Source organism: Moschus berezovskii, chromosome 5 (genome assembly GCF_049115385.1).
Source record: "Moschus berezovskii isolate FMDL1 chromosome 5, NW_MosBer_1.0, whole genome shotgun sequence".
Taxonomy (NCBI): Eukaryota; Metazoa; Chordata; class Mammalia; order Artiodactyla; family Moschidae; genus Moschus; species Moschus berezovskii.
In genome coordinates this window covers 90,404,003-90,411,655 of record NC_142464.1, presented here as the reverse complement: position 1 = coordinate 90,411,655, position 7,653 = coordinate 90,404,003, and the positions used below count along the sequence as shown (strand labels likewise).

At 39.4% G+C, this 7,653-nt stretch overlaps 1 pseudogene; it reads left to right on the top strand.

Annotated features, from left to right (window-relative positions):
• Positions 1-750: 750 nt before the first annotated feature.
• Positions 751-2,265, top strand: LOC129561659 (cilium assembly protein DZIP1 pseudogene; annotated as a pseudogene).
• Positions 2,266-7,653: the final 5,388 nt, after the last annotated feature.

The following is a 7,653-nucleotide window of genomic DNA, read 5'->3' as shown; positions in this document are numbered from 1 at the left end:
TAAACACTTTATATACTTCAAAATACCGTTGACAATTTGCTTTTTTTTTTTTTTTAACATTGCATTAGGTGCCATTGAAGAGACTCTTGTTCTCTGAGAGCCAGTTTCCTTGTTATTGCAGGAGATACTGTCAGGCAGGACAATTATAGTTGTGTAGGCAGTGCTGAAATACTGCGATACCAAATACTGCTGAAGTCTGGAGGGACCTCCTGTAGCACAGGGTGACAGTTACATGTCTAGGGTCACTCCAGTCAGTCACAGTTACTAAGCTGCTTTTCAGTGTACTGGATTCATCTTGAGGTCCTTCTCCCTTCAGCCCTTTCAGGTTAGTTGCACCCCAGGCATTGGCACTTGAGTAGAATTCCGTTCCATTCAGTCGCTCAGTCGTGTCCGACTCTTTGCGACCTGTGGACTGTAGCCTACCAGGCTTCTCTGTCCATGGGATTCTCCAGGCAAGAATACTGGAGTGGATTACCATTTCCTTCTCCAGGGGATCTTCCCGACCCAGGGATCGAACCCGGGTCTCCCGCATTGGAGGCAGACGCTTTAACCTCTGAGTGTTAGACTTCACAGGTGGAGGAGGTTCCTTCTCTTCTCTCCCAACTCTTCTCCGCATAGATTTCTCTTCCTCTGAGCGACTGAACTGAATTGAACTGAAGGATGATATGTCCCAGTCGTCATCATCCACATCTGTACACTTTAAATCTTCTTTTACTTCTTTTTTGATGAACACGTCAGCAATATTAATCCCACCGCCTGGCTTATTCCCTGCCCTTCTTCCAGTTCCGCCTGTGACTGAACAGTGTGGACTGGCGGCGGCTGAGCCCCATAGACGTGGACAAGGTGGCTGGTGCCGTGGACGTGCTCACGCTGCAGGAGAACATCACCTTCTGCAAGCTGGAGGACGAGAAATGTTCAAGTTGCCAGTCGTAGGTGGACCAGGTGCTGCTCAAGCTCATCCGCCTGGAGCAGTTCACCATCAAGTACCTACTGCACTGGCAGGAGTTCCGCACCTCACAGCTGTACGACCTGGGGGAGCGGCTGCGCTGGAGCCTGGCTGGGCGCGAGAAGAACAAGAAGCCCCTCATCAAGCAAGCAGGGCAGGATCAAGCTGCTCAAGGAAGAGTGTAAACGCAGGAAGAAGTTGATCTCTACCCAGCAGCAGATGATCGAGGCCAAAGCTAGCTATTACCAGTGCCATTTTTGTGACAAGGCCTTTACGAACCAAGCTTTCCTACAAAGTCATATTCAGTGCTGCCACCCTGAAGATTCACATCTTGACTATAAGACAAGGGCACAGACGGACACTCTCCAAAGTGATATTGACATGTTGAAGGAGCAGCTGCAGCTCACCAAGTCTCAGCTAGAGGCTGCACAGCATGCCCACACAGTCAAGTTTTCTAAGGAATATGAAATGCAGAAAGCAAAAGAGAAATAATTTTTGAGGTTATTTGATAGGTGGAAAGAAGAAGAAGAGGAGAAGTTAGTTGATGAAATGGAAAAAGTCAAGGAAATGTTTATGAAGGAGTTTAAAGACTGACTTGTAAGAACTCAGCATTAGAATATCAATTGTCAGAAATCCAGAAGCCCAATATGCAGATCAAGTCTAACATAGGCATGTTAAAAGATGCACATGAGTTTAAAGAAAAACATCCTCAGCATCCCCATGATTTCCAAAATGTGATGCAGCTACTTGACAGTTGGGAAAGCAAGTGGACAGTTCATGTTCAGGCTCTTCCTCAAGAACACAAGAAAGAAAAGAGCTGGCTCCTGTCACATAGAGAGAAACTTCAAACCTCAATGATAGATGATCAAAATGCAAGCAATGTCTTCTACAAGAAAAGGATAGAAGAGCTAGGGCAGAGATTCCAGGAGCAGAACAAGCTGATTATCACTCAGAGACAGCAGATTAAAGAGTTCACACTAAATCATTAAACAGTGACAGTGAACCCAAAGGGAATCTTTTAACCTTGCAGACTCTTGAATCTAAGCCAACTGTCCCAACTATACCTATGAATGCCCCAGACCCCTAGACACTGGATACGAAGTTAAGTCTAACAATGGCACATGGAAGGGAAAATGAACAGAAATTAAATGACTTGATACATACAAGGAAAACTGAAGAATAAGCCTTCCCTCACTAAGGAAATAAAAGCCATCTTGGAGCAGAAATTGGTGGAGAAACTGGAAATCTTGGGGACTAATACAGATACACATGGTATTCTGAGCGATCACTTGAATAGAGTGCTAAGAACTATGGATTGAGAAGATCCACTGGAGATGGAAATGGCAACCAACTTCAGTATTCTTGCCTGGAAAATCCCATGGACAGAGGAGCCTAGGGGGCTACAGTCTATGAGATCACAAAGATTTGGACATGACTTAATGACTAAACAACAACAGCAGCAGTACCATTTGAGTTTGATTGTTAATCAAAAATCAAAAGATGTTAAACACAGGAACTTTCTTTGTCTCCATATGCCAATTTCTCCAAACTATTCTGTAGAAGTAGATATTAATCCTATAGTTTTGCTTCATCACAATTTCTTGCTGTAACTCTTATTTTTGTTTGTTTTTAGTAACAAAGACTGCATTTATCAGATTTTCTTTGATATATTAACTCTGATGGTCTTATGATCTGTTCTTATTTAATAGAGCAGTTACTTTGGGCTAAAGTAATCCCAGTAAGACAGTGCATACCTTTGGGCTAATAGTTAATGTTCCTTCCATAGTCAACAAGAGTCCAAAATGCAGTACTCGGGTGCAATCTCCAAAATGACAGAATGATCTCTGTTTGTTTCCAAGGCAAACCATTCAATATCAGAGTGATCCAAGTATATGCCCCTACGAGTAAAGCTGAAGTGGAACGGTTCTATGAAGACCTATAAGACCTTCTAGAATTAACACCCAAAAAAGATGTCCTTTTCATTATAGGGGACTGGAATGCAAAAGTAGAATGTCAGGAAATATCTGGAGTAACAGGCAAATTTGGCCTTGGAGTACAGAATGAATCAGGGCAAAGACTAACAGAGTTTTGCCAAGAAAACACACTGGCCCTAGCACACACCCTCTTCCAACAACACAAGTGAAGACTCTAGACATGGACATCACAAGATGGTCAACACCGAAATCAGATTGATTATATTCTTTGCAGCTAAAGATGGAGAAGCTTTATACAGTCAGCAAAAATAAGACTGGGAGCTGACTGTGGCTCAGATCATGAAATCCTTATTGCCAAATGCATACTTAAATTGAAGAAAGTAGAGAAAACCACTAGAACATTCAGTTATGACCTAAATCAAATACCTTATGACTATAGAGTGGAAGTGAGAAATAGATTCAAGGGATTAGATCTGATAGAGTGCCTGAAGAACTATGGATGGAGGTTCATGACATTGTACAAGAGGCAGTGATTAAGATCATCCCCAAGAAAAATAAATGCAAAAGGCACAATGGTTGTCTGAGGAGGCCTTACAAATAGCTGTGAAAAGAAGAGAAGTGAAAGGCAAAAAAGAAAAGGAAAGATAAACCCATTTGAATGGAAAGACTAGCAAGGAGAGATAAGAAACCCTTCCTCAGTGATCAATGCAAAGAAATAGAGGAAAACAATAGAATGGAAAAGACTAGAGATCTCTTCAAGAAAATTAGAGATACCAAGGGAATTTTTCGTGCAAATATGGGCACAAAAAAGGACAGAAATGGTAATGGTATGGTCTTAACAGAAGCAGAAGATATTAAGAAGAGGTGGCAAGAATACACAGAAGAACAATATAAAAAAGATCTTCATGACCCAGATAACCACGATAGTGTGATCACTCACCTAGAGTCAAACATCCTGGAGTGCAAATTCAAGTTGGACTGAGGAAGCATCGCTATGAACAAAGCTAGTGGAGGTGATGGAATTCCAGTTGAGCTATTTCAAATTCTAAAAGATGATGCCATTAATGTGCTGCACTCAATATGCCAGCAAATTTGGAAAACTCAGCAGTGGCCACAGGACTGGAAAAGGACAGTTTTCACTCAAATCCCAAAGAAAGGCAATGCCAAAGAATGCTCAAACTAACATACAATTGCACTCATATCACATGCTAGCAAAGTAATGCTCAATATTCTGCAAGCCAGGCTTCAACAGTACATGAACCATGAACTCTCAGATGTTCAAGCTAGATATAGAAAAGGCAGAGGAACCAGAGATCCAATTGCTAACATTCATTGGATCATCAAAAAACAAGAGAGCTCCAGAAAACATCTACTTCTGCTTTATAGACTATGTCAAACCTTTGACTGTGAGGATCACAACAAACTGGAAAATTCTTCAAGAGGCAGGAATACCAGACCACCTGACCTGCCTCCTGAGAAATCTCTATGCAGATTAAGTAACAACAGTTAGAACTGGATTGGTTCCAAATAAGGAAGAAGTACGTCAAGGCTGTATATTGTCACCCTGCTTATTTAACTTATATGCAGAGTACATCATGTGAAATGCTGGACTGAATGAAGCACAAGCTGGAATCAAGATTGCTGGAAGAAATATCAATAACCTCAGATATGCAGATGGCACCACACTTAGAGCAAAAAGCAAAGAACTAAAGAGCCTCTTGATGAAAGTGAAAGAAGAAAGTGAAAAAGTTGGCTTAAAACTCAACATTCAGGAAACTAAGATTATGCCATCTGTTCCCGTCATTTCATGGCAAATAGATGGGGAAAAAGTGAAAACAGTGACAGACTTTATATTTTCTGTCTCCAAAACCACTGCAGATGGTGACTGCAGCCATGAAATTAAAAGAGGCTTGCTCCTTGGAAGAAAACTATGACAAACCTTGATAGCATATTAAAAAGCAGAGGCATTACTTTGCCAACAAAGGTCTGTCTATTCAAAGCTATGTTTTTTCCAGTAGTCATGTCTAGATGTGAGAGTTGGACTATAAAGAAAGTTGAGCACCAAAGAATTGATGTTTTTGAACTGTGGTGTTGGAGAGGAGTCTTGAGAGTCATTTGGACAGCAAGGAGATCCAACCAGTCCATCCTAAAGGAAATCTGTCCTGAATATTCACTGGAAGTACTGATTATGAAGCTGAATCTCCAATATTTTGGCCACCTGATTTGAAGAATTTACTAATCTGAAAAGACCCTGATGATGAGAAAGAACTGAAGGTGGGAGGAGAAGGGGATGACAGAGGATGAGATGATTGTATGGCATCACTGATTCAATGGGCATGAGTTTAGTAAACTCCAGGAGTTGGTGATGGGCAGGGAGGCCTTGGTGCTGCAGTCCATGGGGTTGCAAAGAGTTGGACACGACTGAGCAACTGAACTGAACTTAAATGAGCTATTGTCTTCTGTGTACCCTCAGTTTCTTTTCTGAATTGATAAAGGAAGACAAAAAGATGTGATTTCTTCTTAACATTGCATAACTTCATATAATAATTTAATAAGAAATCCAGAAACATATTACATGATTTTGGGTCAGTTTCTGAATAATATGGCCTAATATCTTCTTATATGCTTTAAAAATTGGGTTTTTCAACCAGTCTCATAGTTACAACTCAAGAATGATACAGACAAAATGCTTTGGCAGTTTCCTTTTATATTAAGATTTTCTATCAGATATTAGAGTAAAATATAAAGAACTGATATAATTTAAATTATATATATATATATTTAGTTAGATTAGCCCCCATTCCTCTAATTACTATCATCTTTTGTCCAGTAAAATCAAAGAGAAAATTCAATCAAAAGGAACATTCTCTGGAGGGTAATTCATAATAAAATCTATTTTTCTGTTTCTATCTAAAGAAAAAAAACATAGCCACAGAAGATGAGATATTCAAGTCTACTTACTGGAACGCAGTAATAGAATAAGCATGGAAACCAGATTAAAAAAGCTTTTAAAACTATAGTCATTTTTCTTCATTATTTTTTAATGTAATACCAAGGAATAGATTTAGTTTTCGCAATGGTGAATTATTAAAACTAAGGGAAGTTAAAGTTCTCTTCTTGATAATGGGTGTGTGTATTCTCTTCAGCAAAATGAATCAGACTGTGCTGCAATTTCTCCAGGTACCACACCAACTCTGAAGGACCAGGTAGGTGGCTTGATGATTTTCCCTATTCTTTTTCATCCTATGTGCACCTTGTCTCTTTTCCTTTCTGTTTTTCTTTGGTTTTTGTCTCTATGGCATTGTTATTTTTATTAAATGGTGCTATATAAAAAGTTATACTTTTAAAAACTAAAGGAAGTCAGCTGAGGAATGTTAATTGGAAGGACTGATGCTGAAGCTCCAATACTTTGGCCACCTGATGCAAAGAGGTGTCATTGGAAAAGACCCTGATACTGGAAAAGAATGAAGGCAAAAGGAGTAGGGGGTGACAGAGGATGAGATGGTTAGATAGCATCACTAACTCAGTGGATGTAAATTTGAGCAATCTCCAAGAGATAGTGGAGAAGAGAGGAGGCTGTTATGCTGTAGTCCATAGTCACAGAGCCAGAAATGACTTAGCAACTGAAAAACAACAACAATTGAAATGTAATATTGATTTTGAAGCAAGTAAAGAAAGTGAAAGAACATGTTAGTCGTTCACTTGTGTCTGACTCTTTGTGACCCCATGGACCATAGCCAGCCAGGCTCCTCTGTCCATGGAACTCTCTTTGCAAGAAAACTGGAATGGGTAGTCATTCCTTTCTCCAGGGGATCTTCCTGACCCAAGGATGCAACCTGTGTCTCTTGGTCTCTTGCATTGGCAGGCAGATACTTTACTGTCTGAGCCACCAGGGAAGCACATTAATAAAGAATAGTGTTTCAAGTAAATGTAAAAGATTTAAAGCACTAAGGATATTAAATATTTGGAGAAGTAGAAATCTGACAACACATGCTCTTGAAGGAAAAGAAACTATTTGCTCTAATTTATACAAAATAAGATGGAAATAAATATTCTAAAGGTCTTGCTCTTACTTAACAAACTTAGGAAAAACATGTAATAATAGAAAGAAGAGGTAATTGCCCCAGGAACACCCCTCAAAGAATGGAGGGCAGGAGCCTGTGAACAAGGGTGCCCCAGGCTCCATGCGGCATCCACCCACTGAACCCCAGCTTTCTGTTCCTTTGGACTCTTCTAATAATAAGCTAAGACATTGCTAGCACTCTTGAACTTTGTTCTTTGTATTATTCTTGTTGATTGGTAATGTTAATTGGCATTTTGTTTTTGTTGACAGTACATACTTTCTTTACCATATTTTTTACTTCAAATCTTTACAAAAACATAGAATTTTTTATTTTTATTTATCTCTAACATGATTTTTTTCTCCTGACACATCCTGAGAGATCAAAAAAGTCCAGAAACACACTCTTAAAAGAAACTTATAATATGAATACCACACAACTTACTGAAGCCTAAATCTTAAATATTTAAGCTGATTATCAATCTGATTTTCAAATAAACCTGCTTGGTTATCTATACATTCATATATTCTATTTTGAAGGTTATCAAATTTCTGTCTGGTGAGTAAGTCTGGCAGTCACATCTATGCCTCTTAAATCATCTCACAACTATGGACTTTTACAGGACTATCACAAGACCAGTAAAAAGTGACCTCGGGGATATGAAAGAAAGGACACTTCAAAATCTTTCTAAAGAAATGATCTTAGGACACTT